The 11,974-nt window shown below is 38.2% G+C and overlaps 1 long non-coding RNA gene across 1 annotated transcript; it reads right to left on the bottom strand.

The window, feature by feature from the left end:
* Nucleotides 1-203: 203 nt before the first annotated feature.
* Nucleotides 204-10,095, bottom strand: LOC122467858. Its single transcript, XR_006293097.1, has 4 exons — nt 9,387-10,095; nt 6,653-6,751; nt 1,139-1,326; nt 204-954 (listed from the first exon to the last, which is right to left on the bottom strand). It is a non-coding gene; the product is annotated as an uncharacterized LOC122467858 (long non-coding RNA).
* Nucleotides 10,096-11,974: the final 1,879 nt, after the last annotated feature.

Below are 11,974 nucleotides of genomic sequence, written 5' to 3' on the forward strand. Positions count from 1 at the left end.
TTTTAACGTTTCATTTATTTTTGAGAGAGACAGAGACAGAGTGCCAGCAGGGGAGGGGCAGAGAGAGAGGGAGTCACAGAATCTGAAGCAGGCTTCAGGCTCCAAGCTTTCAGCACAGAACCTTATGCGGGGCTCAAACTCATGAACCATGAGATCATAACCTGAGCCGAAGTCAGACACTGAAACAACTGAGCCACCCAGGCAACCTTGGAAGATAGGTTTTGTTTTAATAATTTTGAGAGTTTATAGGCCCAGATGCCTCAAGCACCATTAGAATTTATGGTAGTATAATCCATTGTAGTCTTTTTTGAGTTGGATTCTACAGAAACCTGTCATATTCTTTCTGATGCTATTCTCAGATTAGCCCAGTGCTCACCATTCTCAGAACTAACAGATATCCAGTTGTCTTCCTTCTGCGTCTCCCCACACAGGTATGAATACCTTGTATTGTGAACTGTTGGTGGTTGGTCACCATCACATTTGGAGGTACAGGAAAATATATTTTCATATGTTTTCTTATATGGGTGTTTGGTTTTACCATAGTCATTACTTTGTTTATTTTAATGGATAGTCAGACAGATTCAAGAAATGTGCCATCACCATCTTCCAGATTTCTCTCTAACTTAACCAGCAGAAGAAGTAGGTACAGGAGGCTCAGACTCCTTTTGAGTGGTAAGTGGGGACAAATAATGTTATTTGTTATTATAGATTTTCTATTTCTTTAACTCCACCTGTTTCATTTAAGGAAGGCACAGTAAGGTAGGAAGGCAAAACTAGGCAACTGTGGAGAGGCAAACAGTTCATTCAGGAGGGCCACTTAAGTGAGAAAACCTTCTTTTTCCCACCACAGAAGTTCTTGGTCCAGGTCATAGCTTGGATGCATTCATCAATTTGTTTGATAATTCTTCATTTATTCAGATATTTATAATGTAACTCCTATTTCCTGGGTTCACTCTGAAAGATACAAAGATAATGGAAACCTGAAGCTTATTTGCAAATGTCTTGAGTCTAGTATGGAAGATAGGATGAATTTACAAATAACTGTAATATAGATGCTACAAAGGTACGTCCTCATAGAGAGGGCTAATTAATCAGAAAAGCACCAAAATAAATAACAAACTATTATTTTCCCCTCTACCTCATTTCCATCTGAATCTTCTCAACAGCTGAAGAATATGCTTTAGATAGACAGGCAAGCTTTGTTTTTCAAATCCCTCAGAAGAGGGGAGGAGATGGTTTTGTTCATCTGAAGGGATGTTCATAAGAGAGATGTCTCTCAAGGAGTGCTTGTTTAACAGCAATTACCACGTGATTAAGTCCAACATTCTGGCAAGAAAGGAAAACCAAAAATATTCATCATGAAGTTATTCAGTTTTAGAAAAGGGAACTATGGCAAAATTTGGGCTTTTCTTAGGGAAAAAATCCTGAAAGAAATAGTTCTGAAAGTAAATAACCATGAAGAAGTCTGGAGACTGTTTAAGAACAGCTTATTGGAAACTCAGGAAAAATGTTTGACTCAGCCCAAAAAGAGCAAGCATTTGAAAATAAACACTAAATGCCTAAATGGCAAAGGAAAGAAGGCGGTTTAAAAAAAGGAGGGGATAAGGGCAAGGAATCATTTTAGGGAGGAATAGAATTTTCCGGGAAGAAGAGTGGGAATTCTATAAATGTGACAAGTCAAATTTAAACAAATTTAAACAGGTCAAGAGCTACTTAATTACAAGGCACCTTGCAAGAGAATCCAAAATAAAACACTAAGGTCCTTAAACAAAGAAAGGAAAGTAGGTAAAGTATTAACAGAACTTCTTGAGATTCAAGATAAGGAGGCTGTACTCAAGCACATGAGGGCAAAACATTTGCTGTAATGTTCATGAAAAAAGGAATTTTATGAAGATATAGCACTTTAAATTGCATTTTAAATGAAGAATCTGTATCAATTAGCTTTTGCTGCCTAACAAATGACTCCAAAACTTAGCTATTTAACACAACAATGATTGGACCATGATTCAGCAGATGGACAATTTGTGCTGGGATCAGCTGGGCAGTTCTGCTGGATTTATCTGTCTCTCACTCAAGTGGCTGCAGTCAGCTCTTGGCTCAGCTGGAGCTGGATGGTCAGGATGGCCTCACCTACCAGTCTGGCAATCCTGAACTTCTCCTCCCTGGTTCTCATCCATGTGATTTCTGGTCAGGACTGCCACATCCTTGTTAAAGGATGACATGTGCAGCCACAGAGAGTGAGTCTTAATGTATAACCATTCATGTGCCTGGGTTTTGTCTTCCTCATGTCCCATTGGCCAGAGCAAGTCGCGTGGTTATGCTCAGATTCAAAGGAGCAAGAATAAAATTCCACCTCTTATTAGAAAGAATGGCAATGTTACATTACAAAGAGATGCGTATATAAGCGTAGCAGGGATTATTGTGGCCATCTCTACAGACAATCCATCATAGTTTGCCCACTAGCCACAGAAGAAACTTTCCTCCCACATACAAAATACATTCTCTTTCTTCCCCAGAAGTCACTTCTCATTATGGTATTCATTTTGAATTAATTACAAGATCTTCATCTAAATAAGGTCCAGAAACAGATGAGGATCTTTAGACACAGTTCCTCAAATGTGACTCCTCTTTATTCAAAGACTTAGCACTGAAGTTATTTATATCATGCACACACACACACACACACACATACACACACACATACACACACACTATGTAATAGAAAGAATAGCTAATAGCAATAGATACTTCCACTCAAATGGGAAGAAAGAAATACAGGTAGTCACACTGGTCGGTAGCTATTGTAAAATCTTTCCACGTAAACATTAACAAGGGCCTCTACTCCTAGAGAAGGGCATGTTCCTTAATTGGAGCCCAGTTTTAATCCCAGGAATGGTTCCCAAGTCCACTGTTCAGTGTAGCTCTAGAAGCCTGAGTCCTATCCATAGAAATTTGGGGCTCAGAGGCTTCTCTTGGTTTCCAACTGTTTCTTTTCTCTTTAGGATAATCTCTCACCAAGTTTTATAAGTTCCCCTATGAAGAGGAATGAAGTCCACTCCTTGTTCCAAAATCTACATCCACAATTTCTTTGGAATAGACACTTCTTTGTTTGGGCAGCATGTCAGGCTGATATAGGAAAGCACCCTTAAAATTACTGAAAGCTCTTTTGTCCAGCTGAAAGAGTCTGCTAAGCACCACCTTACCTCTTCCGGAGGATTTTTAAAGGATCTGATAGCCATATACTTGATTTACCCTTATCAAGGAGCCATTTCTTATTTTGAGAATCTTTTGCCGTCTGGAGAGGTTGGATGTGAAAACAGCTTTATTTTCCAACCTAGAAATTTGGCTTCCCTCTACATCTCTAAATTCTGCTTGCCAAATCATTCTTTCTTTAGCTCCTCTTTTTCTCACAGTATCATATAAGGTACAGTGAGAAGAAGCCAATGGACGCTTTAACCATTTGGCCATAATATCATTTTAGGCATATCTACAAGGTTATTAGGTACATTTTTAATCCCATGACAGCTATGTCAACTCTTTCATGGCTACATAACATGGGTTATCTTTTTAGCTGGCTATTGCTGTTTCCTCACCACTTTCCTAGCCTCTAACAGCTCATTTGCCTTTTTTTCAGGCTTTGACAGCAGTTTCTGCATTACTTTTTCAGCCTTCATTTCCAATCTTATTCCAAAGTCATTGCTACATGTTTTGAGTTTTGTTACAGCATCCTACCACTTCTGGTACCAATTTTTGTATCAGTTCAATTTTACTGCATAATAAACTATTCCCGTAAGAAACTGCCTGGAAGAAAACAAGCATATTTTTTGTTGACCACAATTCTGTAGATGGACTGGGAGTCCTTCTGGTCTGGATCAACTCCCTGAGGATTGGAGAGCCTAGAGTGGCCTTGCTTGGATGACCAAGGCCAAGCTAACCTGGGACAAGTGGGCCTCTTTTCACATGGCTCAGCTCCCCAAGGAAGCTAATCCAGCTTGCCCACATGGCAACAGTTTTTCTAGGATGGGAAGGGAAGGCAAGCCCCAATGGGCAAACACATTTCAAGCCTTTGTTTGCATATATCTTATTGGCCAAAGCAAGTCACGTGCCAAGTCCATATGCAGGGAGTGGAGAAATAAATTCCACATCTTACTCTGAGACACAACCAACCCACACTGAAAAGGTATGTATTTATAAGAATGAGAACAATAACTGTGGCCCTCTTTGCGAACATTTTACCACAAAAGCTAACAATTACAGACTTAAAATGCACACAAATGTGCTAGACTGACTGATAAACTAGACAGAGATAAATCATGTATCTTCAGAAAATCGTCAGGCATAGAGAAAGTGACCATAACATATAACTTGACAGAGATGGCCATAAGGCCTGAGATGTATAACCAGTGATCACACTTTCATTCTATGTGAAGATCACTAGAGAAGATTCTAGGGAGTGCAAAAGATGAGTATCAGTTAATGGAATCATAAACTGGTAGAATCAAGTCCACATTTAGGGGCATATAGGATCACTGAAAAGCAGTATTTTATATGCCCCCACCATACAAACATTCCCTTAAATGTAGCCAAGACAAGCAGATCAAAAGCAATATCAAGGGTACCCTGAAGGGAAAAGAAGACAGTATTTCCCAAAATGCCAGCCTTAAACTTAAGGACTGAGATGTGGGAAGCTGGGGTGGAGGTGGGAGCAGGGGGGTGGCAATTAAAGGAAGTTGAAGTGCTATCTCTCCTGACACCCCTAACACATCAGAATTATATCTGCTGAAATGTAACCATAGGAGTGTCTCAGGTAATTTTAACCCCCATTTGGGATAACATTCTTCCTTCTTCTCTTCTAGTTATTTCCCAGGAGTTTTAGGAATTTGTTCTCTGTTGAATTATGGATCTTCCCAGAGCACAAAGTCTGGAGTGATGACCCCAATTGCTATAAACCAGAAACAGCTCTGAGATGGAGCCATAATAAAAAGGTAGAATGTCTAAAAATAACCTAGTAGGGGAAAGGCACCATTTGTAACCAATCTAAAAAATGCTCTGAGAATACATATAGCTATTTCTTTCTTTTGTATCATAGCTACATGAAAAGACTAGAAAGAAAGACATTAAAATTATAACATTGGTTATCTTTGTTGTTTGAACTCTATGATATTTCAATTTTTCTTTAGTTTGGATGTTTTATATTATAAATATTTCTTTATAAAATAAAAGCAGATTATACATTAGAAATGACAATAATTAAAAATATGAACTGATTCAATATTAAGTCATATTTGCTTCAAATACTTTGTTATAAAAGCAGAGTATAAAATATACATCCTGAGATTATTCTTTCTAAGGTTAAAATAAATGTCACTCTGGGGCACCTGGGTGGCTCAGTCAGTTAAGCATCTGACTTTGGCTCAGGTCATGGTCTCATGGCTTGTGAGTTTAAGCCCCGTGTCAGGCTCTGTGCTAACAGTTCAGAGCCTGGAGCCTGCTTTGGATTTTGTGTCTCCTCCTCTCTCTGCCCCTCCCATGCTCATGCTCTGTCTCTCAATAATAAATAAATGTTAAAAATTAAAAAAATAAATAAATAAAAATTTTAAAAAGTTACTCTTATGAGTGGATAAATATACAGCTTCTCACCCAAAAATTTACTCTAGGAAACAAATTTTGTTTAGGATTTTAATAAATGATTAGGAATATAGGGAGACATTTTCCAACTGTGTAGATGATTCTGGATGGTTTACTAAATAGAAATCAAGTGGCAAGTGATGGGAAGAATTTGCAGATTGATTACACAATAATATGACATAGACACACAAATGACCAATGAGTTTCAGGGTGGACAAAATAAAAGAAATGCTGAGGTGGCATTTACAGAGCTTGAAAGTTTGCACCCCTTGAAGAGATTACAATGTAGATAAGATAAGGCATGGGACGCTGATTAAGTCAGGGAGATACTTGTTCTTACTATATAAATTCATTAACAGATTGCATGAAGATATATTTATGGGAAACAGACATGAGTCTAAACTCATTTAACATTCCCTAGAAAGGTTTTGTTTTGGCTTTGAACAAAATCTTAACATAAAGCCAAAATTAACACCTTTCCTACTTACCATATTCCCTGTTAAACTCATGTTTTTCAAAAGATGGGGGATGGGGTAGGGAATAAATAGGCTAACTATACTCCATATCTCTTACTTAATATATTATTATTACCCTCCTCTCCACAACTGTGTTAACATCTATTATAGTGTAACGCAACTGTTAAACATTTAGACAGTGAGACCATCTGGCATAGCCTATATGAGAATTTCTACATTGCCAAACATATTAGAAACCATTTGAACCACATATGTAAGAAAAAAAGGGGTGGGGAAGGATATTTATTCAATCACATAAACTATTCCAAAATATAAAAAACAGTGTCAAACAATGTATCAATATCTGAAAATATCTGCTCTACCAAAGTTCGATACTTCTGTAATCATTTTTCCTGTTTTTTAATTGCTATAACCCCAGCCCCTGAAAAATAGATGATGTATCTATTAGCCACTTAGTAAACATTTGTAAGTGAATTAGTGAATAAATGAAAAATATTTTTGTATGTGAGAAACTTCTTTTTTGAGAAGAGGCGGCTCCAGGGACTCACAGTGCTTAGAGTGGAGTCTCTCCATAGTAACATCTTATCTTTCTCTTTCGGTCCATCCAAATTCTACTGTTCTTCCAAACTCATGTCGTGATCTTTATGCTACGTGAAATATGTTAGAAAAAGACAAATATCATATTATTTCACTTCTTTGTGCAATCTAAAAAACAAAGCAAATGAATAAACAAACAAAAAGTAGAGTCACACCTATAAATACAGAGAACAATCTGATGGTTGCCCAAGAGAAGAGGAGGGGGGTAGAGGATGGGCAAAATGGGTGAAGGGGAGTGGGAGATACAAACTTCCAGTTATGGAATGAGTAAGCCTGAAAATAAAAGATACAGCATTGGGAATATAATTAATGATATTGTAATAGAGTTCTCTGGTGAGCACAGCATAACATATAGAGAAGTTGATTCCCTACAGAAGTTGTACACCTAAAACTAATGTCATATTCTGTGTCAATTATACTCAAATAGAAAAAAATAAAAATGAAAAAAAAAACTCACATTGTAATCTAAACCTTTTAAGATTTCTCTATGAGTCCAGACTTCACTAGTCTTCTAACTAGACTTTATCAGTCCACCATATATACATATAAATTTGTTTGACTCTTTCTCAGTGTTTACTATTGATACACATTTTCTGAATGGACTATAACCTTTTCATGTTGTGTCTTCTTCCTAATTTATTAATACAGAAATTAATAAGGCATGGTCCCTGCCCTTAACAAGATCCACGTAAAATAAACGAGTTCAGCATGTCAAGCATTATATATGCTTTGGTAGACATTTGGGTTGGTTCTCCTAATCACAATTCCACCCTCCTTCTAGTTTAAGGGATTCAAAATCTAATTTCTAAATTTCCCATATGCACTTGAGGCTAAGTTTTAAAATCTGAGCAAGGACTTGAAGGACAGCTCAAAATAAATGTGGGATAGCAACCCTCTTCCTGCCTGTATTGATACTGGCAAGAAAGGTCATACAGGTGTGTTGGTGGTGACTGGACTCCATGTCCCAGAGGCTAGTCACCAGCTAATGACCATGAGGGAAAGTGTGGGAGCAGCAAAAATTTCTGATCTCTGGGTAGCTGCTATGATGGTGTGACCTTCAAATCAATAGTCCAGAGTGACTTTTTAACTTCAGTTCCTTCTAACCTTTGGGGATCCAATTCCCTGAATTAAACACAGCTTGAAATCACTGGTATTATCCATCTTGCTCTGAACTGTGATTAATCCACATGGTATGGTATGAATATAAAGAATAGAGCAGAGGGGCTCCTGGGTGGCTCAGTGGGTTAAGCGTCTGACTTCAGCTCAGGTCATGATCTCGTGGTCTGTGAATTCAAGCCCCACATCGGGCTCTGCGCTGACAGCTCAGAGCCTGGAGCCTGCTTCGGATTCTGTGTCTCATTCTCTCTCTGCCCCTCCCCCACTTGTGCTCTGTCTCTCTCTGTCTCTCAAAGATTAATAAATGTGAAAAATTTAAAAAAAAAGAGAATAGAGCAGAGACACTAGAAAAGAGCAGTAATAATGGAAAGATAATTGTTCAGCTGAGCCAAGCAGATGAAGGGTGGAAGAACGTAGTGTAAACATGAGAGCACAGTAGTAACTCAGAGTTAAAGACCAGATAGAAACAGAGATAGAAACAACAGAATGTTTCTATCAGGAAACTTACAGAAAATCTACCCCAGCCCCATTAGTTAAAAAATAAATAAATAAAATAAAAAACACTGAAAGAGGGAAAGGAACTTTATCTGAAAAATGGGAAGTGTGAGTCTAATGGGCACCAGAAGAAAGAGACCTTCTGATGTCCAATCCATTGCTTATTCAACTTATAAGATCCTGTAGTTTTTATTACACGAAACTGTTGAGAAGTATGTTGGTATTTCACTTCTTATCTAAAAAAGCATCACAAATCTCAATATGATATTATGGTTGTATTTCTCTTGTTAGTTTTATTTTTTTTAATTCTTTAAAATGTTTATTTATTTATTTTGAGAGGAGGTGTTGGGGAGGGGCAGAGAGAGGAAAGAGAATCCCAAGCAGGCTCTGCACTGTCAGTACAGAGCCCAACATGTGATCTCACGAACTGTGAGATCACGATCTGGGTCAAAACCAAGACTTGCACGGTTAACCAACTGAGCCCCCCAGGTGCTCCTCCATTGTTAGTTTTAAAGGATTAATACAATAGTTACAACTGAGCAGAAAGTATCTTCAAAAGTATATTGAAATGGGTAGCCTCAATAATAATGAGTGAGAATCAAATTCTTCTAACCACTCAGGATTCATCTTTGTATTGCCTGTTTTTAAAAAAAAACATTTCTTGGGGCACCTGGGTGGCTCAGTTGGTTGAGTGTCCAACTTCAGCTCAGGTCATGATCTTGCGGTTCTTGAGTTCGAGCCCCACGTCAGGCTGTGTGCTGACAGCTTGGAGCCTAGAGCCTGCTTCGGATTCTGCGTCTCCCTGTCTCTCTGCCCTTCCCTGCTCACACTGTCTCTCTCAATAATAAATAAACATCAAAAAAATTAAAAAAGAAGAAATAAAAACCATTTCTTGATTACCTCTATTTCTCAGCAAATATACTTCCCTCTATAAACACACCAGACAGAACCAGCAATGCTCCTAATCAAACAACACAAGTCCATGAAGGCAGCATTTACATATGCATTTAGTCTGTAAAATTCCTTCAAAGATATTCACTTATGAATCAACCACACCTTTTTAGAGAAACATACCACAGCTTACTGTTCTCTGTGACACTCCTGAGTCCATGAAAATATAGATTTATTTGAAAATGCTCCTCCTCCTACTTTGAGTATGAGATTTTAACTGTCATCATTAGAAGAGTCAACAGTTTCTTTCTTGGCAAACATTTAACTTACTGAAAAACAATGAAATCTTACTGTTGTGTGTCTTATTTCTGGAAGAGATGGCAAAATTTTTACTGATCCGAGACTCTGGTTTGAAGTAGTTTAAGTGTTATTACCTTCATTTTACTGAGGTAAGTAACGCCTCTGAGATTACTTTCTCTTATAAAGTCATAAAGTTAGTCACAGGCAGGAACAATGTCTGCTCTTGAATTTCTCTGTCTTTTTGGTTTCAAACACAGAGGAATTCACTCTTCAGGTTCAGCTTCATCCATATCCCAGTCATCCCTAACTACAGTAGAAAGTATACTCAGAGCTGTGTCCAGTATGAGTTACCGAGTATAGGCCCCAAATACATGCAGACCCACAATCTCCAATCTCCCTAACCTTTACCACGACTATACAATTCTTATGGATGGGCCCCTGCCTTTCTTTACTTGTATCTTCTGGTGTGATTGAAGCCTTGCATGATCCTCAGTCTGCCCTTGAAGGTTGAGGGAAAGTGCTGACACCCTTGTTATTCCAATATCCTAGAGACTACAATTTGCCTCCTGGATTCCCAGCTCAGGTTGGGATGTTGTTCCAAACACATGGAATCATCTAGAATTATGATGTCACTCACCAGATCAGAATGTAACAGGTGTCTACACAGCATTCTTTCTTTATTTTAATGTTTATTTATTTTTGAGAGAGACAGAGAGAGAAAGAGAGTATGAGGGGGAGGAGCAGACAGAGAGGGTGACACAGAATCTGATGCAGGCCCCAGGCTTTGAGCTGTCAGCCTAGAGCCCAATGCGGGGTTCAAACTCATAAACTGCAAGATCATGACCTGAGCAGAAGTCGGATGCTTAACCAGCTGAGCCACTCAAGCGCCCCAACAGAGCATTCTTGAGAAAAGAATGACTTGCATAAAATGGCCAATAAAGATCCAAAAGACATTATTATAATTTTTATTTCTATTTACTTGTATTACATTGTTTCTCTTTAAATTTAAATTTTGGGGTGTGTTACCCAAAAAACAAATAATCCAGTGAAGAAATGGGCAGAAAACATGAATAGACACTTCTCTAAAGAAGACATCCAGATGGCCAACAGGCACATGAAAAGATGTTCAACATAGCTCCTCATCAGGGAAATACAAATCAAAACCACACTCAGATATCACCTCACGCCAGTCAGCGTGGCCAAAATGAACAAATCAGGAGACTATAGATGCTGGAGAGGATGTGGAGAAACGGGAACCCTTTTGCACTGCTGGTGGGAATGCAAACTGGTACAGCCACTCTGGAAAACAGTGTGGAGGTTCCTCAAAAAATTAAAAATAGACCTACCTTATGACCCAGCAGTATCACTACTAGGAATTTACCCAAGGGATACAGGAGTATTGATGCATAGGGGCACTTGTACCCCAATGTTTATAGCAGCACTCTCAACAACAGCCAAATTGTGGAAAGAGCCTAAATGTCCATCAACTGATGAATGGATAAAGAAATTGTGGTTTATATACACAATGGAGTACTATGTGGCAATGAGAAAGAATGAAATATGGCCCTTTGTAGCAACGTGGATGGAACTGGAGAGTGTTATGCTAAGTGAAATAAGCCATACAGAGAAAGACAGATACCATATGTTTTCACTCTTATGTGGATCCTGAGAAACTTAATAGAAACCCATGGGGGAGGGGAAGGAAAAAAAAAAAAAGAAAAAAAAGAGGTTAGAGTGGGAGAGAGAGCCAAAGCATAAGAGACTCTTAGAAGTTGAAAACAAACTGAGGGTTGATGGGGGGTGGGAGGGAGGGGAGGGTAGGTGATGGGCATTGAAGAGGGCATCTTTTGGGATGAGCACTGGGTGTTGTATGGAACCTAATTTGACAGTAAATTTCGTATAAAAAATAAATAAAAAATAAATAAATACATTTTGGGGTGTGTTATACAATATACATATGCATTAGTAGTGTAGTTCATATAATAATTGAGTAAATAAATGTGGAAGTTTATATTAGAAGTACATGCTGAAAAAATATGCATGCTCAAGTCAATATGGAGATCATGCTTTAGGAATATAGGCAGCAGAGTCCCTTTATGTGCTTCTAGACAGCTCCATAAAATTGTGGTTCATATCTGCTTGTGGATAGTACCCTCACACTTAGCACTATTCTGCCATACAATAGGTTTTCAATAAATCATTGTTGAATGAATGAAACAATGGATCCATAAGTGACTCAAAACTGGCCTAAATCAAAAGTTACCATGTATCTTTAGATCCTATAGTTGGTTGTACAGTGTGCTCCCACTCCCTATTTCATATCTACCTGGAACCTAGAAGTAGGAAATAAATAGAATTTAAATCTTCTATTTGGAAACAGGGCCTTTGAAGACACACTAGAGGTAAGAATTGAGACGACATCATGCAGGACTAGGTGGGCCCTAAATCCATTCAAAATGTCTTTATAAGAG

This window comes from Prionailurus bengalensis, chromosome B1 (genome assembly GCF_016509475.1).
Source record: "Prionailurus bengalensis isolate Pbe53 chromosome B1, Fcat_Pben_1.1_paternal_pri, whole genome shotgun sequence".
Classification (NCBI taxonomy): domain Eukaryota; kingdom Metazoa; phylum Chordata; class Mammalia; order Carnivora; family Felidae; genus Prionailurus; species Prionailurus bengalensis.